Source organism: Odocoileus virginianus, chromosome 5 (genome assembly GCF_023699985.2).
Source record: "Odocoileus virginianus isolate 20LAN1187 ecotype Illinois chromosome 5, Ovbor_1.2, whole genome shotgun sequence".
NCBI classification, from domain to species: domain Eukaryota; kingdom Metazoa; phylum Chordata; class Mammalia; order Artiodactyla; family Cervidae; genus Odocoileus; species Odocoileus virginianus.
In genome coordinates, this window is record NC_069678.1 from 42,383,842 (window position 1) to 42,408,153 (window position 24,312).

The 24,312-nt window shown below is 40.9% G+C and overlaps 1 pseudogene; it reads left to right on the forward strand.

The window, feature by feature from the left end:
* The first annotated feature begins 18,561 nt into the window (after positions 1 to 18,561).
* Positions 18,562 to 20,621, forward strand: LOC110135937 (mitochondrial transcription rescue factor 1 pseudogene; annotated as a pseudogene).
* The last annotated feature ends 3,691 nt before the right edge of the window (positions 20,622 to 24,312 follow it).

Here is a 24,312-nt window from a genome sequence, read left to right on the forward strand (position 1 = left end):
TCTAATGAAAACGTGTGTCTTGCCTAGAACACTTTTCCTTCCCCACTGCATACCCCTGACAGGGAATTAATGTGGTGGTAAACATTCTGTGTGAATCCCTAATACATCTCCTGTATATAACTGCAAGCAGAGTGAGCCCTGGGTGAATATTGGTACATGACTGGAAAATTCACTAATGTATTCAACAAGTTTTTTTTTTAAAGATTTTTTTTTGTGTGTGGACCATTTCTTTTTTTTTAAGTCTTTGTTGAATTTGTTACAATATTGCTTCTGTTTTGTGTTTTGGTTTGTTGACCCTGAAGCATGTGGGATCTTAGCTCCCCAGCCAGGTATTGAACCTGAGTCCCCTGCATTGCAAGGTGAAGTCTTAACCAGTGGACCACCAAGGAAGTCCCAATTCAACACTGTTTATTCAGAATCTACTCCTAAAAGCTCATGTATCTATAGGTGAGGCAAATATATGAGCAAATAATTGCAGTAGAACAATGAATTTATTTGGGGATACCATGATGAAGAGAAGTGATGGGGAAAGGATATTAGGGGGTAAAAGATATCCCTAAAGAGGAAATGTTTGATTTGGGTGAGTGGATTCTGCAGGCAGACAAGGAATAGGGATGGTCATTCCAAGCAATGGGAGTAGCGTGTGTAAAAACTGTGGATATGAAATAAGATAATGTATTCAAGGAACTGCATGTCCCTTAGTATTATGGGAATGTACAGTGCTGAAGGAAGGGGACTGAGGATGAAGCTGGAGGGATAGGCAAGGACTGGAAGAATATAAAAGAATTGGAGAGAATGAGGCGTCAGTGAATACTTGTAAACAGGAGAGTGACTTGATTAATACTCAAAAAAATTGAACCTCAACTTCTTCCAGTTGATTATCACACATGAACAGTGTATCAGCAAGTGATCAACCAGGGGACTTCGCTGGTGGTTCAGTGGCTGAGACTCCACACTCCCAACACAGGGGGCCCAGTTTCTATCCTTGGTCAGGGGACTAGATTCCTCATGTCCCGCCTAAGACCCAGTACAGTCAAATAAATAAATACTTTTTTAAAAAGGTAATCAACCATGCGAGATTTATGTATATATAAAATTGGCCCCATAGTTGGCATATATTATTTATGTCTGCCCAGCATCCATTCTTTCTGTCATTCTTTGTAATAGCAGTTAAATTTTCAGTGATTAACCCTTCTAATACTTAACATCTCCTGCAAGTATCAGACAAGTTATTCTACCCTCCTTAACTGAAAAGGGATCTAAGTAAGTTTCATCCAGCTCTTCCTGGAATTTAAATTTTGTGAGGAGTGACTCAGGATGGGAAAAAATTGTAGCTGATGAACTTGTTGTCAGCACCCTGAAGGAAGCCCATACTTCCTGTTACTCAGGTCATCAAAATTACTTCGGTCTTCCCCTTCTGAAGCTAGATCTTCCCAAATTGCTTTTGGTTCCTTGAACTTCCCTCTGTGCATGTGTGCATGCTAAGTCAGTTCAGTCATGTCAGACTGTTTGTGACCCTGTGAACTGTGGCCTGCCAGATTCCTCTGTCCATGGGATTCTCCAGGCAAAAATACTGCAGTGGGTTGCCATGCCCTCCTCCAGATCTTCCCAACCCAGGAATTGAACCCACATCCCTGATTCTCCTGCCTTGGCAGGCAGGTTCTTTACCACTAGCACCATCTGGAAAGCCTGAACTTCCCTATAACCTTCCAATAAATTCCACTTTTAAGGCAATACATTCTTTTCTTGCTCAAACCAGGTGCAATATGCTGCCAAGCTAAAAACCTTAATTTATACATCACCTGTGGGAATGATCTGCTTTACCTTTACCTGCGGACTTTAGCTGAAAATTTTGTACTTAGGTGGTTGTGCTCTCCCAGCCAAGACAGAGCAGGCAGCCATTTCTCTCTGGGTCTCACTGCTGCACTAGTATTCTGGTAGGACATGGGCTCAGGTCTACTTTGCTCTCAGAATCTGCAAGCCTCCCCCTCTCTCTCTTCTCCCCTCAGCCGCCAACCTAGATCAGAGGGAGTCTATTTATGACAGTCTTCTTCCCTTTTGATTTTTAGCCAAGACACTTTTTCGATGTTCAGCAAGAAACGTACGTCCCCTTCACAAAACCACTGTGTTCTCTTAAGATCCTGGAAGAATGATGAAAATGATTTGCTGCCATCTTCTACTTTCTATCTTGTCCCAAAACTACTTGGAAGCAATAAATGTATCATTTCTATGTGTCTGGATTGAGAAGCATGTTGAAGGTGGAAGAAAAATAAAAAGACACAGAGGAGGAAAAGAAAGGCAATTAAGACTTCAAAATACTCCAGTAGCTTAATAATAAAAATAATGGTGTGTATGCTGTCACTTCAGTTGTGTCCAACTCGTTGTGACACCATGGACTGTAGCCCCCCAGGCTCTGTCCATGGGATTCTCCAGGCAAGAATACTGGAGTGAGTTGCCATGCCCTCCTCCAGGGAATCTTCCAAACCCAGGGATCGAACCCTTGTCTCATGTCTCCTGCATTAGCAGGTGGGTTCTTTACCAGTAGCCCTAGCTGGGAAACCCCTGCTGGTTACCTTTCAAGATATCTTCATTAGCATTCTTTATTTTTTCTGTTTGTGTATTTTATTTCATTTTATACTTTACTCGTGGATGGAGAGTGTACATTTATTATTAGATGTATCAGGTTGTTTTCCTGGGTACATAGTGGCCCTTTTAAGTCCCTGTAATGCCAGCAATGATTATGCCTATTTCACAAGATGAACAATTTTCATGCATTTTGAAATGTGAAATCATTTGAAACAACTCTGGAAAGCCACACTTCTTGGCTTTCCAAGAATGTATGGACAACAACCCGTCCATCTTAAACACTGGATTTTGGGTCACTGGCGAGGTGTTGTTCTTAGTCATTTCTTTCATGCACACCTTCTGGCATTCAATGCTTCCTGTTATGCTTTTATGTAATATCAAATCCAGATGGTGGAATATACGGAGGTGCAGCAAATGACTGTGCATGTTTGAACACGTTTCATGACTGGACTTTATAATGGTGGACTTTCTTTCGTAAGTCTTCATTTCTGCCATGTTCTGTGATCATTTTTACCGGGTTATATAGACATCCTTATAGAACTAGGGCTTAAGGGAGATAAGTGTTTCAGTCTCTAATTCTGGTCACACTCTCATTCTTTCCTCTCGTATCATCCCTTTCTTAACCACAGAACCTCGGAGCTTAGCAGTATAGAGAAGATGGAGACAAAAAGGAAAAGGCCCCAAAGGAAGAAAAAGCCATTAAAGGAAACTGGAGAAAAGAATGAGAACTTGAAAGAGGAGAAGAAGAAGAGAACCAATACTCAAAATATTTTGAAAGTTTTAAAAAGCAAAAGATTAGAATTAGTTAACAACCCTTTTCACAAGTGTTTCTTATGCTTCCTCTCCTCATTTTACATCTGCTTCCTGCCTCTGCTCCCACCGCATCTATCTCCCCCTCCCCAAGTCTTTCTGATACCAGACACTTCACAAAAATAATACTGGTTTTGTACATGTTCTTTCAATATATGTATTTTATCTATTGCTCATCATTACTTGGGTTCCTCTAATTAAATAAGAACTGCTTCTAACTGCTTTATCATTACTGGTAACGAAGTTGTCCTTCTTGTGAGGGACTGCCTGAGGAGATGATCCAGGCAGCAAATCAGGATTTGAACCTACCTCTTAATTCTCTTCTCAGGATGGAAGCGTCTTGTACTCTGGACCTCATCAAGTTGTTTTATATTCTTGTTCATGTTTATATTTGGGGATTTTTTTTAAGGATTTTTTTTAACCTGCATATCCTTGGTATTATTTGAAAACTGTTGTTTGACTTCAGCTCTTTTCTTGGATATGAATATAGCCAATAGTAATATTTATGGTACTTTGTACAAGAGTGAGGGCAAATAAAACCTAGTTCATTCCTTTTATTATAGATGAGCCTTCTAAGGAGAAACTACCCTGAGATGAAGGTAGCATCATTTTTGGTAGCAAATATTATGTGCTTTGGTATTTTTTTTTAACTTTACCTGATGTAATAATAAACTTCTTTCATTCAGTGAGCTTAGAAAGATAGACTGAGAGATAGCTTCAGCCAGTGATGGCCTTTCTTTGGAGATTTGTTTTAATAATTACCTAGGCTTTGTTGTCTATGTTGCCCTGTTAACATTCCTTGATGCTAGAAGTGATTTCCGTCACAAGCCTTTATCCTCATAACTTTACTTCCCAGAGGCTAAGGACAAGCTCTGTGCCTGACTACATTATGAAACACTTGAGTTTGTCTGACCCATCCCTCCACTGGCTGCACCACCCAGGACACCATGAAAATTAAGATGCCACTGACTGGAGGTCAGCAGTAATCCACTGGTTCAGATGAACTTAACCAACATGGAACCTCAAAGTCCAGGCTGTGGAAGGTCATCTCTGAACCTCCTTGAAGTAAGTTTTCGACCAGGTTGTTACTTATCTTAGTGCTGGTCTTTGAGATTCACTGGATTTAAAAAAAACTGATGCTTGTAGAAGCATGTAGGACTTCACTGGATAAGGGTGATCATTACCAGGTTCTATTTTCTTTTCTGTTTATAAGGACCTCTTTTTCCTTGGTTGCTATTTTATGCTCAGTGTCTTGGGAGAAATACTTCTTAGAAATTGTTTCTATTTTATTTAATAGCAGTCTAGCTAAACCTAAAGAGGGAGTTGAATGGGAATGAGATGAAATTCAAGGATCAATTTATAAAATATATATGTATATATTTTTTAATCTTAGGTTTTATATAGCTCACAGCCCATTTCTATACTGGGCTTCCTAGGTGACGGAGTGGCAAAGAATCTGCCTGCCAATGCAGGAGACGAGCATTCGATCCCTGGGTCTGGAAGATCCCCTGGAGGAGGAAATGACAACCCACTCCAGTATTCTTGTATGAAAAATCCCATGGACAGAGGAGCCTGGTGGGGTACAGTCCATGGGGTTTCAAAAAGTCGGACACAACTGAGCAACTGAACACATCTTTATGTTCTAATTCACCTAATTCTCACAGGCTACCCCCAGTATTATTAATCACTCATTGATTCAACAAACGTCTAGGGAGAGATTTTAAACAGAATATAAGTTCCACGACAGGAATTTAGTTTATTCCCTGCTATATCCATAGCACCCAAAATAGTGCCTGGCACATCAGAGACACTCATAAATATTTGTTGATGAATGAATAAATAAATGAATATTAGTACAACTTTTTTAAAAAAATTCATTTTAGAGTAAGAGATTTACTAAGTATATTGGCTCTGGGGTTGTAAACAGCATAAAGCCCATCATTAAGAAAAGCAACCCTTGGAAGACTTGAAGCACACAAGTGTCAGAAGAGATATGTTCCTTTATGTTCAGAGTGGGCAGTTATTTTATTTTCCAGATTGCTTTTACCTCAAAAGGGGGAAACAGTTGATTTCATTTTTTCATTTTCACTCTTGTCTAGAAGGTAAAAAGATTCTGATCTATAAAAACAATGAATTAGCTTTGTAAGTCTTTTCTGTGTTCATTTAGTGTCTATCTCTGTGGAATTCCAGGGTGTCCACCAGATGGTTGTATTAAGCTTTACAGCTCACCACAGAGATTGTGAGCAGAGCCAGCCCCTGGTGCAGACAGCATGTACTTCTGCACACAGCTTCTTCACCAGTGCCAGCTGACTCTCACTAGAGTTTCCATTTTTGAGTTTTCTATTTACAGCAGTATTTCTGTATCCTTCTAAAGGTCAGCAGTAAAGAAAAAGAATTGAAGATGGGGACCTGGGATGTTGCTAGAGGACTTGGCTGGCACCCTCCATCACCCAATTTCTTTCCTGTATGCCTAGTTCAGAACATTGTCTTTTTTTTTTTTCCCTTTGCTTTTCTAGCAGCAAAGTCAAAGTGGGAACCAACTGCAGATTTTGTTGTGGGCACTCCCAGGTAGAAAGGTACCATCTCTTTCCTTTTGTAGTCACAGGAGCTGAGACTTCAGAGCAGGTTTTCTAAGGGTACGCTGTGTCTGCTGTGAGACCAGAGATTCTGTCTGAAGACTTTGCTATTATACTGTGCTATAAAAAGCACATAACACAGTTTTTTTAATGTCTCAAGTGAAGTGTTATGAGATTTCATAGCCTTAAGTCCTACACATAAATCTCTCTCCAGTCAGTGAGGCCTTGTATTTTTTGTTTGTTGTTTGTTTTCTTCCCTGTGACTCACTCTGAGTTCATCCAAGGTGAGTATTTTTTTTTTTTTTTGGTTGAGTTACACAGCGTGTGGGATCTTCGTTCCCTGGCCAGGGATCAAACCCATGTCCCCTGCTTTAAAAGCATGGTGTGTTAACCACTGAACTACCAGGGAAATCCTAAGGTGAATATTTCTAAACCAGCTGGTTAGAAAAGACACAGTGGTGCGTTGGGAAAAGCCCAAAATTGTGAATCAGTAGCTCAGTTCTAGAGTGGACTTTATTGCTGACCAGCTGAGTCAAGACCCTGTGCCTCATTTTTTTGTTTGCTTATAAACTGAAGGAATTGCACAAAATAAACTGTAGCAGTACTTTCAGCTTTAGTATTCTTTGGCCTCTCCTCTCCACCTTTTTGAATAATGGAATGTAAAACATTGGACAGAACTGTAGCATCAGTTCAGTCAAAGTGAAGACTGAGCTAAATAAAATCTAAACAACCTACCAAGTCTGTAGAGGAGGGAAATAGGTAAGCACAGAAAGGTCAAGTTACTTGCCTAAGTCAACAACTATTTAAAAGCAGAAACGTGACATTTTTTATCAATCATGAATTTTTTTTCTCCGAAAAATTCTCGCTTGTGATGGTGGTGGTGGTGGTCATGGTGGTGGCTGTGAAAGAAACAGAAGTTTTCATGAAAAGTGGAACTTCTAATCTTACTGAGAGGGCACTGCCCATTTTGATATTCCCTGTATAGTTCTTGCCAAAATACTGGTGGCTGTTGTGCAGAAGGATGTGTTCATTGCTTTAACTCCTAGAGAAAAGACTACTCATTCCTTAAGAAATTAGTACCTTTAATTTCTTTTTCTTCTGACCACTTTTAAAATCATGCTTATTGTTCAAATAGTAAAGGAGGATAGAAAAATCTGTTCAGCCTGTCAAGAAGTAGGAATTCCAGTCTACCCTCTGCCTAGGCTTTTGGAAAATCTGATGTATGAGTAGCAGAAACTAATGTGAAAATAGTAACACTGCTCTACACACTGTTTCCTGCTCTGGAAGGAGTGCTATCTAAGTATGAACTCATCACGCTGCCAGAAGCCAGCTCTTCTTGACTTCTCTCTTTGAACACTGTCCCTATTCTCCATGTTACTCACACTTCAAACTTGAGTCATTTTAACTCCCTCCTTTTCTCTAATACCTTGCAACAGTCGCTGAACTCCATGGATTCCTTTTTTGCAATGTGTCTTACATCAGTTTTGTTTTCTTCATTCCTATTTTCATGTATGTCACATAAAGTCATGTTTTGTGAGCAGTTTAGAACACAGGTTTGGAGTCAGGTAAAACTGGTTTGAGTCCTAACCCTGATACTTACTACCTGTGTGTCATTGCTTAGTCTCTCTGACTCTTAATTATCTTATCTGTAAAATGGGAATCACAATTTTATTGGCTCCAAAGATTTATTATGAAAATTAAATGACAGAATATGTGTAAAATATTCAATAGAGTACCTGGTACATAGGTATTCAACACATTTTGTTGTTGGTCAGTTGCTAAGTCATGTCTGTCTCTTTGTGACTCCAATGACTTCAGCATGCCAGGCTTCCCTGTCCTTCAGTATCTCTCAGAATTTGCTCAAACTCATGTCCACTGAGTCAGTGATGCCATCCAACCATCTCATCCTCTGTCGCCCCGTTCTCCTCTTGCCTTCAGTCTTTCCCAGCATCAGGGTGTTTTCTAATGAATTGACTGTTCACATCAAATGGCCAAAGTATTGGAGCTTCAGCCTTAGCATCCATCCTCCCAATGAATATTTGGGATTGATTTCCTTCAGGACTGACTGGTTTGATCTCCTTGCTGTCCAAGGGACTCTCAAGGTCTTCTCCAGCATCACAATTTGAAAGCATCAATTCTTCAGTGTTCAACCTTTTTTATGGTCCAGCTCTCACGTCCATGCATGATTATTGGAAAAACCATACTTTGACTATACGGGCCTTTGTCGGCAAAGTAATGTCTGTGCTTTTTAACGTGCTGTCTAGGTTTGTCATTGCTTTTCTTTCAAGAAGCAAGCGTCTCTTAATTTCTCGGCTGCAGTCAACATCTGCAGTGATTTTGGAGCCTGAGAAAATAAAGTCTGTCACTGTTTCCATTGTTTTCCCATCTGCTATGATGAAGTTTGTATTATTTAATATTAATATTTTAAATTAATGACATAATAAGTTAATATGAATTTGTGATAAATAAAAACCTGTGCTATTTTCTTATATTCACTATTTTATAAACATGCTCTGTATTAATTTCTTTGGGCTTGTGGTTCCTTCCACCTAGAATGCAGGGTGGTGTAATGGAAAGAGTACTTGTAGCCCAAGGAGAGTAACAGGTTATATATACTTAGGTGACAGCTTTGACCTAGTAGTAGTTACGTGGATTACTTTGAAAGTACTCTGGGGCTTTGTATGGTTTCAGTGAGAAGTCATCTAATTTTTCTCCCATGGGCCTTAGAGGGAGAAGTGGAGACATATCTTCATATTTTTGCCACAATAAAGAAGAATTCATTTCTAAGAATCACAGTGCTTTCATTATAAAAATACACATTTTTGGGTGAAAGAAATTTTCTTAATACTGAGGATACAGAAAAGAAATTTCTGACTTCACTTTATTGCATTTTATAGCATTCTTCTGATTGCTTTATAAACTAGAATTCATTTATTTCTCATTTATATATAGCATGTTAGTACAGTGTTTTCTGAGGTAGATAGTATTACTGTCCTCATCTTTTTACAGATGAGGAAGCAAAGGCATAGGGAAGTAAAGTAACTTGCTTGAGGTCACATGGTTAATAAATGGAAAGGCTGGATTTGAAAAGTGTTCAATCTAGTTCCAAAGTCTATGCTTTTGTCCATTATACTAAATATAACTCTTGATCCTTGGTTTACTTTTTAAGTAAATCTATTTTAATTAAAAATAGGGTAACAATGCAATTTGAATAAATTTAATTCTATACTTTCAGACAATTCTGTGTATGTGTGCTCAGTCATGTCTGACTCTTTGTGACCCCATGGACTGTAGCCTGCCAGGCTTCTCTGTCCATGGAATTTTCCAGGCAAGAATACTGGAGTGGGTTGTCATTTCCTTCCCTAGGGGTTCTTTCCGACCCAGGGATCAAAACTGTCTCTTATGTCTCCTGACTTGTCAGGCGAATTCTTTACCACTAGTGCTATCTGGGAAGCCTGACAATTCTATGAAGGCCCAAATCACTTTTCAAATATATATCTCTCTGCAGATTGGCTTGATTCAATAATAAAATTAAGAGTATATTGAACAATGGAACATACCACTTCTTACAGAACCCTAGGGCTGCACAGGCATTTTTCTGGGATCTGCAGGTTGCTAAGTGATGAGCATGAAGGTGGCTCTGATCCTCCGTTCTCATTTCAGCCAGGGCAGTCTTGTTTTATCTGTTAAAAAACTGGGATCCTAAATTAGATTTTTTGAAGAAAGAGCTTTGGGTTTTAAAAAAGTGAAAAAAATCACTAATCAAGAGAAATAAATGGACCGCATATTTGGGGGCAACTGCCCCAGTTTCCTTATCTTTATTGTTAGTCAAGAACGCATGTTTAAACTCTCTTCGCTCATACATAATAGAAAAAAAATTGTATCTGGCCTCGATGGATTTTATAGTATCTTGAATGTTCAACTTTTAAAAAATCCTACTTTTTATCCTGAGATTGGAAGTGTTTCCTGTAATTTACTTTTCATTAAGTTAAAACACATATCAAATGTCAAACAATAATCAGTATCAAGGCTGCAAAGAACAAAGAACTTTATTTGGGGTCTTAAGATTTGCAGTTCAGGAGACAGATTTTGTAAAACAAGAGTGTTCCTGGAAAAAGAGTCAGGGGCTTATAAAGGAAAAGCCACAAAATTGTTAAAATTGTCTGGCAGGAATTATGATTAACTATGTGGATGTGAGAGTTGGACTGTGAAGAAAGCTGAGTGCCGAAGAATTGATGCTTTTGAACTATGGTGTTGGAGAAGACTCTTGAGAGACCCTTGGACTGCAAGGAGATTCAACCAGTCCATCCTAAAGGAGATCAGTCCTGGGTGTTCATTGGAAGGACTGATGTTGAAGCTGAAACTCCAATACTTTGGTCACTTCATGCGAAGAGTTGACTCATTGGAAAAGACCCTGATGCTGGGAGGGATTGGGGGCAGGAGGAGAAGGGGGTGACAGAGGATGAGATGGCTGGATGGCATCACCCACTCGATGGGCATGAATTTGGGTAAACTCCGGGAGTTGGTGATGGACAGGGAGGCCTGGCGTGCTGCGATTCATGGGGTCGCAAAGAGTCGGACATGACTGAGCGACTGAAATGACTGACTGACTGATGACACAAGAAAGGATGCATTTATCCTTAAAAGATAAGTTGTCATGAGTTATTTTAGGGTAAGGGTCAAATGAGTATTTTGAGTTTCTGGATCATTAGGAAGATGTTCTGGATGCCTATGTTAAGACAATAAGTGATTGAAGTTCAGATTTCATCTGGGCTGTGCATGCATGCGTGCTAAGTCACTTCAATCGTGTCTGATTCTGGCACTCTATAGACTGTAGCCTGCCAGGCTCCTCTGTCCATGGGATTCTCCAGGCAAAAATACTGGAGTGGGTTGCTATGCCCTTCTCCAGGGGATCTTCCCGACAGCAATCAGACCTGTGTCTCCTGCAGCTCCTGCATTGCAGGATGATTCTTTATGCTGAGCCACTGGGGACGCCCCATCTGGGCTGAGACGTTCGTCACTCTCTTCCTTCATGGCCTCCCACCTCTATTTTAGGCAGCTCTGTTGGCAGTACCGATGCCATTTTGGTTTTCCTGTTACACAACGTTGGTTTGGAAGGGAGGGGGACTGAAGAAAAGATAAGCAACAATTGGAGGAATGCTCCTTGAATCTACTTCTTAGAACACAATGAAGGCCCTAAACATGCCCTGTTATTCTCTAGGACCCACTTGTGAAAATGCAGGTTATTGGGCCACCCAGAGTTCTGGATTAAGACTTTTAGAAGTATGCTTCCAAAATATCATCTGTCTTAAAGAAAGGTACAGTCCTACCAGCAACCAGTTTTTCCTTATTATAGGAAGCAGGATTCTGGTACTAATGATTCAAAAGCTGGAGTGAATAGTTTATTTGGCCTGGGGATGCACTGCATTCCTAACCTAATTTCCCTTCCTAATTATGATTTGCTTTAGGTGAGTGGCATTTAAGATGACTGCCCCTTGAGAGGCATTCACGGGGGAGCTGGGGTGGGGGGGTAGGGGTGGGGTGGGGTGGGGGGGCAGAAACAGGCTGTCGGTTTGAGAGAATGCTGATAGCATGAGAAAGTCAGCCTGGTATTAACATTCCTTGTGGAAAATCTATCAAATAGTAACCCACGTAGGGAATAATTGAGAGTTGATTTTACAAGCAAAACCCATGACTCTAGTTGACTTGTTATTTAATTCAGCTGTAACTCTAATCTCCATGACATACCTAGTCAGTGTCCTTATCTCTTAAGAGTGAGTTAGTAAGACGCTGATAAGAGCAGGAGAAGGGAAATCCTCAGGCCTCACCACTGGCACAGCCCGCAAAGCCCTGGATGCCTGCAGGCTTAATTTAAATGAAGTAAGATTTCAATTCCTGCTGAAACAAGTTACAGAATTCTAAAGCTATAGAATTTAAATGGTTACCTTTTTCATTTAAAGTTACCTTTTAAAAAGCATTCTGGGGCTTCTCTGGTGCTCAGTGGTAAAGAATCCGCCTGCCAATACAGGAGACACGGGCTCCATGGGCTCCATCCCCGATCCAGGTGGATCCCACATGCACAAGAGCAGCGAAGGCGGTGAACCACATCTACTGAGCCTATGCTCTAGAGCCAGGAGTGGCAACTACTGTGGCCCATGAGCCCTGCAGCCTGTGCTCTACAAGAGAAGCCACCACAATGAGAAGCCTGCGAATCACAACTAGCGAGTAGCCCCTGCTCGCTGCAACTAGAGAAAAGGCAGCACAGCAACAAAGACCCAGCACAGCCAAATACAAATAAATAATAAAAATAAAATAGATAAACAACAAGGATTTATTGTATAACCCAGATGGTCAATACAGAAATCAGGTTGATTATATTCTTTGTAGCCAAAGATGGAGAAGCTCTATACAGTCAGCAAAAACAAGACCAGGAGCTGACTGTGGCTCAGATCATGAACTCCTTATTGTCAAATTCAGACTTAAATTGAAGAAAGTAGGGAAAGCCACTAGACCATTCAGTTCAGTTCAGTTCATTCAGTCACTCAGTCCTCTCCAACTGTTTGCAACCCCGTGAACTGCAGCGTGCCAGGCCTCCCTGTCCATGACCAACTCCCTGAACCTACCCAAACTCATGTCCATTGAGTAGGTAATGCCATCCAAGCATCTCATCCTCTGTCGTCCCCTTCTCCTCTCGCCCTCAAATCTTTCCCAGCATCACGGTCTTTTCCAACGAGTCAGCTCTTCAAATCAACAGGCCAAACTATTGGATTTTTAGTTTCAGCATCAGTCCTTCCAATGAACACCCAGGACTGATCTCCTTTAGGATGGACTGGTTGGATCTCCTTGCAGTCCAAGGGACTCTCAAGAATCTTCTCCAACACCACAGTTCAAAAGCATCAATTCTTCGGTGCTTACGTTTCTTTATAGTCCAACACTCACATTCATACCTGACTACTGGAAATATCATAACTTTGACTAGATGGATCTTTGTTGGCAAAGTAATGTCTCTGCTTTTTAATATGCTGTCTAGGTTGGTCATCACTTTCCTTCCAAGGAGTAAGCGTCTTTTAATTTTGTGGCTGCAATCACCATCTGCAGTGATTATGGAGCCCCCAAAAATAAAGTCTGCAACTCTTTCCACTGTTTTCCTATCTATTTACCATGAAGTGATGGAACCAGATGCCCTTAGTTTTCTGAATGTTGAGCTTTAAGCCAACTTTTTCACTCTCTTCTTTTATTTTCATCAAGAGGTTCTTTAGTTCTTCTTCACTTTTTGCCATAAGGGAGGTATCATCTGCATGTCTGAGGTTATTGATATTTCTCCTGGCAATCTTGATTCCAGCGTGTGCTTCTTCCAGCTCAGCATTTCTCATGATGTAATCTGCATGTAAGTTAAATTGTCAGTGTGACAATATACAGTCTTGACGTACTCCTCTTCCTATTTGGAAGCAGTCTGTTGTTCCATGTCCACTTCTAACTGTTGCTTCCTGACCTGCATACAGATTTCACAAGAGGCAGGTCAGGTGGTCTGGTATTCCCATGAACTGTACAAAAAATTATCTTCACAACCGAGATAATCACGATGGTATGATCACTCACCTAGAGCCAGACACCCTGAATGCAAAGTCAAGTGGGCCTTAGGAAGCATCACTATGAACAAAGCTAGTGGAGGTGATGGAATTCCAGTTGAGCTATTTCAAACCCTAAAAGATGATGCTGTGAAAGTGCTGCACTCAATATGCCAGCAAATTTGGAAAACTCAGCAGTGGCCACAGGACTGGAAAAGGTCAGTTTTCATTCCAATCTCAAAGAAAGGCAATGCCAAAGAATGTTCAAACTACCTCACAATTTCACTCACCTCACACGCTAGTAAAGTAATGCTCAAAATTCTCCAAGCCAGGCTTCAGCAATATGTGAACTGCGAACTTCTGGATGTTTAAGCTGGATTTAGAAAAGACAGAGGAACCAAAGATCAAATTGCCAACATCTGCTGGATCATCAAAAAAACAAGAGAGTTCCAGAAAAATGTCTATTTCTGCTTTGTTGACTATGCCAAGGCCTTTGACTGTGTGGATCACATAAACTGTGGAAAATTCTAAAAGAGACCATTCAGGTATGACCTAAATAAAATCCCTTATGATTATACAGTGGAAGTGACAAATAGCTTCAAGGGATTAGATCTGATAGAGTGCCTGAAGAACTATGGACAGAGGTTCAGCACATTGTATAGGAGGCAGTGATTAAGACCATCCCCAAGAAAAAGAAATGCAAAAAGGCAAAATGGTTATCTGAGGAGGCCTTACAAATAGATGTGAAAAGAAGAGAAGCTAAAGGCAAAGGAGAAAAGGAAAGATATACCCATTTGAATGCAGAGTTCCAAAGAATAGCAAAGAGAGACAAGAAAGCCTTCCTCAGTGATCAGTGCAAAGAAATAGAGGAAAGCAACAGAATGGGAAAGACTAGAGATCTCTTCAAGAAAAATAGAGATATCAAGGGAACATTTCATGCAAAAATGGGCACAATAAAGGACAGAGATGGTATGGACCCAACAGAAGCAGAAGATATTAAGAAGAGGTGGCAAGAATACACAGAACTATACAAAAAGATCTTCACAACCCAGATACTCATGATGAGAGTTCCAGAAAAACATCTACTTCTGTTTCATTGACTACACTAACGCCTTTGACTGTGTGAATCACAACAAAGTATGGAAAACTCTTAAAGAGATGGGAGTACCAGACCACCTTATCTGCCTCCTGAGAAGTCTGTGTGCAGGTCAAGAAACAATGTTAAGACCTGACATGGAACAACAGACTGATTCCAAATTGGGAAAGGAGTACGTCAAGGCTGTATATTGTCACCCTGCTTATTTAACTTACATGCAGAGTACATCATGAGAAATGTCAGACTGGATGAAGCACAAGCTGGAATCAAGATTGCCAGGAGAAATATTAATAACCTCAGATCTTCAGATAACACCATTCTTATGGCAGAAAGAGAGGAATAACTCAAAAGCCTCTTGATGAAAGTGAAACGGGAGAGTGAAAAAGCTGGCTTAAAATACAACATTCAGAAAACTAAGATCATGTCATCTAGTCCCATCACTTCATTCCAAACAGGTGGGGAAACAATGGAAACAGTGACAGATTTTATTTTCTTGGGCTCCAAAATCACTGGAGATGGTGATTGCAGCCATGAAATTAAAAGACAGTTACTCCTGGGAAGGAAAGTTATGACCAACCTAGACAGCATATTAAAGAATAGAGACATTACTTTGCCAACAAAGGTCTGTCTAGTTAAAGCTATGGTTTTTCCAGTAGTCATGTATGGATGTGAAAGTTGGACTATAAAGAAAGCTGAGGGCAGAAGAATTGACACTTTTGAACTGTGGTGTTGGAGAAGATTCTTGAGAGTCCCTTGGACTGCAAGGAGATCCAACCAGTCCATCCTAAAGGAAATCAGTCCTGAATATTCACTGGAAGGACTGATGTTGAAACCAAAACTCTAATACTTTGTCACCTGGTGGGAAGAACTGACTCACTGGAAAAGAGCCTGATGCTAGGAAAGACTGAAGGCAGGAGAAAGGGTTGACAGAGGATTAGATGCTTGGATGGCATCACCGACTCAATGGATATGAGTTTGCATAAGCTCTGGGAGTTGGTGATGGATAAGGAAGCCTGGCGTGCTGCAGTTCATGGGGTCGCAAAGAGTCAGACACGACTGAGCGACTGAACTGAGGAAGCGTATATATTGTATAACACAGGGAACTATGTTGTAATATTTAAAAAGCATTCTTGAAAGAAGGTCTTCCTATGGAAGGCAAAGTCCTGATCTGAAACAACATTGTATTTGAAAGAATATTCAAACAGAGTATTTTCTAGTAGAGTTTTCTAAATGCATCTGCGTTGAGTTTCTTGCAACTTTAGTTCAAATGTAGTGAGTTTTGGAGAAATTGGACCAGTAGTCAAATGGAAAATTATGCTGACTCTTTCCATAGTAGTTTTGGGTATATGATGATGATTCACAGTCATGACTTTAGCTAATGATGTGGCATCTTTAGTCTTTCTGAGCAACAGTGCCTCCTTGTGTAATGAGAATGACCTTCTAACCCATTAATCTTTATAATTTTAAATATATTTTTTCATTTGAATTTATTTATTTTTCTTTTTTTGGCTGCACCATTTGGAACCTGTGTCCCCTGTGTTGGCAGTATGTGATCTTAACCACTGGACTGCCAGAGAAGCCCCTTGCTTGAATTTAGGCTCTTAAACAACCCCAACCAGATAGAAAAGTATCTTTGTGCACACATTTGATACTTTCCACTGATAAGGCCAACTGTATTGTTTTCAGGGACTGTTTGCCCATTTTGATATTATCTTGCTCTTTGATATTTTTGCTCTTATTTCTAATCCCTCTCATTATCACTTTAAAGTGGTAGAAAGCAATAGAAAATTGAATGAAATACAAAACAGTATTTTTCCTACTTATTACATCATCTTGTGAAGTTTTTGTTGGAGGAAAGATAGAAAAGGTAAAATAATCCACTAATCAGAGATTCAGTTATACATATATTCTAACTTTATCAAAAACAGTTGATCCAAAGTAGTAAAGCCTGATGCATTTAAGTTACATATTTTCTCACCACTTCCTGTTTACTCTTGGTTCAGGAGATTGGTGCTATTTGGCTCCATGCAATTCATCCAACAAATATCTATGTGCATCTGTTGCTGCTGCTGCTGCTAAGTCTCTTTAGTCGTGTCTGACTCTGTGCAACCCCATAGATGGCAGCCCACCAGGCTCCTCTGTCCTTGGGATTCTCCAGGCAAGAACACTGGAGTGGGTTGCCATTTCCTTCTCCAATGCATGAAAGTGAAAAGTGAAAGTGAAGTCGCTCAGTCGTGCCCGACTCTCAGGGACCCCGTGGACTGTAGCCTACCAGGCTCCTCCTCCATGGGATTTTCCAGGCAAGAGTACTGGAGTGGGGTGCCATTGCCTTCTCCGGTGTATCTGTTAGGTACACTCTGTTTCAGATGCTGGAGAACAAATCAGAGAAAATCCCTGCCCTTATGGAGCTTATCTTCTAGTGAGGAAACAGATAAGAGAGATACTAATAAAATATACAGTTAACCCTTGAACAACATGGGTTTGAACTGCATGGATCCACTCTTATTTGGATTTTTTTTCATTAGTAAATACCATTGTACTACAGGATTCATGGTAGGTTGAATCTGCAGATATAGAGGTTATATATGTTACATATAGAGAAATATGTGTTACATACTGATTTTCAACTGCACAGAGGGTTGGCGTCCCAACCCCTTTATTTTTTGAAGAGCTCACAGTCTATTATTTTAGATGGTGATAAGTGCTAAGAAGAAAAAATAAAGCAGAGAAAGGGTGTAGTGAACATCCAGAGTGAGGAGTGATATTACAGTGTTAGCTAGGGTGTCAGGGGAGGCCTTACTAAGGAAGTGATATTAGAGAGAGGTGAGGGGAAGAGCAAACCATACCAGGAGGATATTTGGGAGAGGAATGGTCCATGCACAGCTAACAGCAAGTACAAATGTCCTGAGAAGGGAATGTGTGCCTGGCTTATTTGAGTGACAGCAAGAAGGCCAGCATGGCTGGAGCTGAGTAACAAGCAGTAGAGTCATAGAAGATGAGACCAGACAGAATCTTACAGCCTTTGCAAGGATTTGGGATTTTAGGCCATTGTGGGGTTTTGAGCAGAGAAGTGAGAGATTTTGACTTTTTAACAGAATAGAATGAAAACAGATTAGAGTAAAAGTAGAATATATGGCTAGAAGACTGGATTTTGACTTTGTAATCCACCTCCCCCCCCACCCCCAATTTGGGGCATCAAAATCTGTTACCAAAAGGAGGTGTGTGGAGGGGAAATCCAGCTGCTCGCCACTCAGGAGCCAATAAACAGGCCAGGTTGGTGGAGAGGAAAGTTTGCTTTATTTCAGATGCCAGCAACGGGGAAGGGGAGTGTGGCAGACATCTGTCCAAAGGCCAACTACCCCCACTAACAAGCAGGGGCTGAGAGCTTTTAAAGACAGAGTGCGGTTGGGGGGAGGTTACATGCAGAAACAATGTAGTCATCTCTAACAGTCATCTACAACTGGTCGTCAGTGGTCTGACTAGCAGCATCTTGTTTGTTTTAGGTACAGTTAATCTTTAGTTCCGGGGTGCACTTGTTCCCATTTCTTTGCGGTCACTTCTCGGAACTGTGGCAGCTCAGGTCCAGGGTACAGTCTGGCCATCATGTAGTTAACTTCTCCACCTGAGGTTTTGGTATCTACAAGACAGCTCCCAGGGTGTGGCTCAGAATATTATATCCATAGCCTTTGAGAAAGAACTAAAGGTCCTTGACTATGCTTCATGACTACATTATTATCATTATTTAGTCTCTTTTGACTGTTTTCTTTGTTTCAGCATTTCTCACTCCTCTGATTAAAGTTTTCCACAGTCTAAGGCATCCAGAGGACATGGTGGAGGGGGCAAAGACCATGTGGTCTTGCTCTGTTTCAGTACCATCATTTATTCTGGAGTATGCATATGTTCATGAACCAAGAATTCGTTAGTAATGTACAGGGTGCTGGTCATGATCAAGGGTTTGTTATTAATAAGGAGTTACCATATAATAAAGTTGAATACTGAGTAGGAAATAATTTTTAGAATTTTCAACAGTAATCAACAAGAAAATTTTTGTTTAAACAGCAAATGAGTAGATTTGAAAATAGAAATGCAAATATGATTTTAATTAGTATTTTATGTTTATAGAAACCTACCCCATTTTATAAAATTGTGACTAATGTAGAAAGAAACTTAGGATACTTAGGAATAGTTCATCTTTTAAGAGCAACCCTTTCCTGAATGTGTTAATCTAGTCTAAACATTTTAGCTAGGAAGATCTTTTGACAAGAAACGGAATAAAAACTTGTTCTCTTTTCCTTTTCATGTGTAAGTACTCAGCCGTCACAGCAGTTCTACTTCCCAGCAGTCTTGTTTACATTGCAACTGTTTGCGTTTTCCTGCTGCTGCTGCTGCTAAGTCACTTCAGTCATGTCTAACTCTGTGCGACCCCATAGATGCCAGCCCACCAGGCTCCCCCGTCCCTGGGATTCTCCAGGCAAGAACACTGGAGTGGGTTGCCATTTCCTTCTCCAATGCATGAAAGCGAAAAGTGAAAGTGAAGTCTCTCAGTCATGTCTGACTTTCAGCGACCCCATGGACTGCAGCCCACCAGGCTCCCCCGTCCATGGGATTTTCCAGGCAAGAGTACTGGAGTGGGTGTGTTTTCCTAGAGCTACTTTAAGTGCATGGCATCACCATTGTACTAAATTTTCGTTTTTTTAAATTAATATTTGGAAAACTTTAGCTTTATTACCCAAATGTTAGTCCCTGAAAGCAGACTGTGGTTTCTGTATATACTCTGGTAGCTCAGACAATAAAGAGTCTACCTGCAATCAGGAGACCTGGGTTTGATCCCTGGGTCAGGGAGATCCCCTGGAAAAGGAAATGGCAGCCTACTCCATTATTCTTGCTTGGAAAATCATGTGGACAAAAGAGCCTGGTGGGCTAACGGGGCGCACAGGACTGAGCGACTAACATGCACACACACACAGGAAGAGCTTAACACATTTTTGAATTTGCAGAGTTCCCTTACATTACCCTTTTATTCAGGAATTTGAGCATTAAAGGCTTTAATAGTGTTGATGGTGTTCAGCTAACTCTGATGTGGCAGCTCTCAAGGATACACCTCATGTCCTTGAAAAGATTCTGTTAGTAGCCTGAGGTAAGAAAAGCTGTCAATGATCCCATGACTTAATGCTCATGAAAATCTTTTATTATTTATTTACTCAACATATAATTATTGGACACCTATTATGTGCAAGTTGCTGTAAGGGGATTTAGATACTCAAGAATCAAAAGAAATAGCCTAGGGGAAGGGGGGCGGGGAGGGAGGAACATCCCTGATGTACAGGTAGTATGTACCATAGCTATGATTAGTGTCAGATTGCCCAGCAGCATTTTAAGAAAGTCAGATGCCTGGATTGAACTTTGCAGAGCACAACGCGGGATACCTTCACTTAAAGGCTGTGTTTCCTGGAATCGATACTTATATTTGTTTAGTGCCAAGTGAAATGCATCAAATTATAAAACACTCCTCTGTAACTTTTTCCTCACTGAGACTCTCAGCGCTTTTAATATCTCCAGAATATATTTTGCCATTTTCCATAAGACTCAAAAGTAATATAAGCTCTAACAAATCCACTAAAAAGACTGCAAACAGTAGAAGACAAAGGGCACTCTGATGAAGAGGGGGACCATAACGACATGAATGAGCTGGAAGAGGAACCCAAGGACAACCCTAGTGAGGCCAAAGGCTATAAAGACCCAGACAAAGTAGTACAGTCTTTACAGTTTGATGTTATCCTGAAGACAGGCCTAGATATCGGAAAAGGTTAAGGTGGGAGATACATTGGATCTTCTCATTGGAGAGGATAAAGAAGCGGAAACAGAAAAGTGATGTGGCGTCTCCTGAAAAAAGTGCTGGAGGAGAAGATCATCAATGAGAAGCACAGAGTGGTGTTACAACGGTGGCAAAAGTTACAACTGCCTAAAAAGAGTACGCTCAAATAAACGGATTGCTTTTCTGTGATAAAGCTGCTTTCTAGTGGTTCAGGAAGGGGCCAGGTTCAAAAGAAGATGTTTTTATTAAAGTCCTCCCACCATTCGTGGAAGATGCCCAGCCATTTTGTGGAAGTCAGGATCCACATGGTAGCTTTTGAAGATGCTTCCCTTGGCCTGGATTTCCCTCCCAGGCTTGATTTGTTCACATTTTGACCTCATGAGCAAGAGTGAGACGTGTGCTGAATGAGCTAAACTCAGAGATGATTTACATGATCAGCCTGCTGTTTCCCAGGTTAAATGCCTCGAGAGGCAGTGTAAAATAAACTGGCCTTGTTCTTAGGAAAAAAATAAAGAAATAGCCTAGAAAAGGTATGCATTATCGTCAACTAATACTTCTCTACTATTAACAATTTTACCTCTGTCCCTAGGCATTACTGTTCATAAACGGAAAATAAATCTTAATCACATAAAATGTACAGATTTAGAATGTTACATATTCTATCTTGACCCTAGATTTGAGAATTAACTGTCTTTTTTCCTCAGGCTTAGAATAGCGAAAGATCCATTGTCCCTTATCCTTCCACTTCCCACCCATACCCAAAGTTGTTGTTGTTTTTATAATTGTATCTATTTATTTTGGCTGTGCTGGTTCTTCATTGCTGCATGGGCTTTTTCTCTAGTTGTGACAAATAGGGGCTACTCTATGGTTAGAGTGTGCGGGCTTCTCATTGCGGGGATTCCTCTTGTGGAGTGCGGTCTGTAGGGTGCGTGGGCTTCAGTAGTCGTGGCATGTGGCCTTAGTGGTTGCCACTCACAGGCTCTAGAGCACAGAATCAGTAGTTGTGGTTCACAGACTTAGTTTCTCTACAGCATGTGAGATCTTCCCGATTTAAGGATCGAACCCTTGTCTCCTGCGTTGGCAGGCAGATTCTTTACCATTGAGCCACCAGGGAAGCCCACGCCAAAAGTTCTTAAACATTTATCTTGTCTTCTCTGATCATAGTTGCTGATTCCCTCTGATTAGCCAAGCTTGTTTATTTGACACAGACTCAGTATTCATGCCTTTGAGGAATTTCCCTGTCAATTCTAGGATGGATTACCACCTGTGCTCCCTCAATCACGTTTCCCTGGATACCAGAAAAAAAACGTTCAAGCTCTTTGCTGAAGCCGTATTTAGGGCCAGTCTTGTTAAAGCGTGGACTTTACTAGGTGCTCAAAGCCTTGTTTAAGGCCCTTCTTCACTGCAGGCCCTCGGGGCCCCGTGATGTCCCTTGGCTACTGGCGCCTCAGGGTCACTTGAGAGGTCTCCTTCCTCCTGAGAGCAATCTGAACCTCTCCTAACTGCCTTTCCTTCTACAGTCCTTCATCTAGAATTTTATAGGAACAATTTTTGAGCAAACAAATAAATCCTCATGGATCTCGTCAAACCACAGTAAATCACAACATTCCACCTTTGGGGTAGCTGCTCTGTAGATTTATAACCAGAGTATATTTTTAGAACTAGAAAAAACCTTAGGGCTTTTCTGGTTTTGTTTGTTTGCTTTTTAATACTTATGATCTTTGCTTAAAAGAAACTTTATTTAGAAATCCAGCATGTAAGACAAGGGAGAGTAGAGCTGTGCTAGATGGGGGTGTAATGGGTCCCCACATGTTCTAGCTTCTCACTCTCCACAGTCCCAGAGCCCCCAGAGACACGGGAGAAACACTCTCCCACAGAGACCTCTGAAAACCGCCTGATTTGCTAGATGAAGATTGCCCAAGAGCTGCATTTTGTGTACTTCCTCCTGCCTTTTGGAGGTCTGATCTCTGCTCTCATAAACTTGAGGCTGTTATTTACTTGCTCCCAACCTGCCTAGAGGGAGAGGTGCGGGCCCCCTGGCATCACAGTCTTAACACTTCGCTGTGGCGAATGTCACGAGGCTAGTTTTGATGGATAAGAGTCGAGGCAACTGTTCCAAGAGCCAGCATACACGGGCTAAGTTTTCTTTTATTATAGCATTACACTCTTAAAAATATTGAAACAAAAATAGAGACTTGTGAAAGTGTTCTCCTTTCCAGTGACTGTGGTGAGAAAGCATTCGAGTCTGCAAAGACACAAAACAATTCTCATTCTCCCTTCAGCTTTTGACGGGCAAAATCCAGTTGAATTGCCCTTCGTATCAATAGTCTGTGTCCCCAGAGAAATCTAAGCCCATTTCCATTACTTTAATGAAAGTGGAGGAAGGCTTGGTACTAGGCTGATAGCAGTGATCATGTTTTGGAAAAGTCCATGTTCGAGAACACATTGTTTACTTTACTTGGCCCACAGAACAATTTAGGACAGATAGAAGATAATCAGGAAGCTTGATGTAGGCAACTTAATTTAGCTTAGGCTTCTGATTTAAAAATAAAACCCCATGTTTAATGGTGAGGGAAGTGGAGGGGAGTAAATAGAAGGCTCCTTTGTGTTTTATTCCTGGTAATTAAATTTTGCCATCACAATAGACCACACCCTTCTGCAGAGGCAATGGAATATAGAGGAAAGTATAGGAGCTTTCAAGTCTTTCATTTTTTTTGGTCATTAATCTATACTTTTCCCCCATTCCCTCCCTCCTCTCCTACTCTTCTTCCCTCCCTTCCTTCTCCTCTTGACAGTAGTTTTTGTCTCCTAAAATGTGTTTGGTGTTGCTAGCTGCTGGGGTCACAACGCTAAATTACACAGTATGGTGCTTTGGGAGCATTCCTATTCCATCTTTGCCATTTACTAACTAAATGACATTTGCCAAATCACTTAATATAGCTCAGTGAGCTCAATGAGCCTCAGTTTCCTCTTTTATAAAATGGGAGAAATAGTAGCTCCACACAGAGTAGCAACAATTAAATAGTTAAATGAGTTACCCCCACAGAGTGCCTGGCACAGAGCAGGGGCTTAAAAACGGGAACCTGTTATAGATTCCCATCTTTATAGTCATTATAATCTGATTCAGGTTCATCTTCCCACATTTTATGAGGACTTCTCTGAGGGTTTTGGCATCTGGCTCTTAATTTCATTCTGCCTCAGTCAGCAATTCATAGGCCAGCAATGGCTCCATTCCAGAGATGCTGAATTCTCAAAACCCCTTCCATACTCCAGCTTCTGCCCTTCAAACTCTCTCTCTGAATTACTCTCTGAATGGGATTTTCAGTTCTTTTGACATCCCTGGTTTTTGGATCTCGTCTCAACTTCCCAGACTGTCAACTTTCCACACTCCATCCCGTCCCTTCTGCCCACAGCTTCATTTCCTTCCACATTCTTTCTGCACACCACAGCCAAACTCATTGCTGCAGGTTCACCAGGAGATTACTTACTGCATTGCTTGGTAATCTTTCACTTAATCAGCCCAATTACGGGTTTTTTTTTCCTTCTCATACCTTTGGTTTACCTGTTGCTGCTGTAGGAAAGCATTCAACCGTGCCAACACTCATCTTCGGTTTACATTTCCAGTCTCCACTGTCCTCTCAATACTGCCCAGGGATTCTTTTACAAACCGGCTCTACAGAACTGCTCTAGCATAAAACCTTTACTGTTCTCCTTAAGCCCTCATCTCAGTGCTGTTCTCCTGAAATCACCACCCCCACCACTATCTAAAAGTTGTTTGTGCATCCTTTCTTAACTGCCCAGGTGTCCAAGAAGAACATGTACTCTTATTCTTCTTGAAGACTCAACCTGGGCTCTTGATCC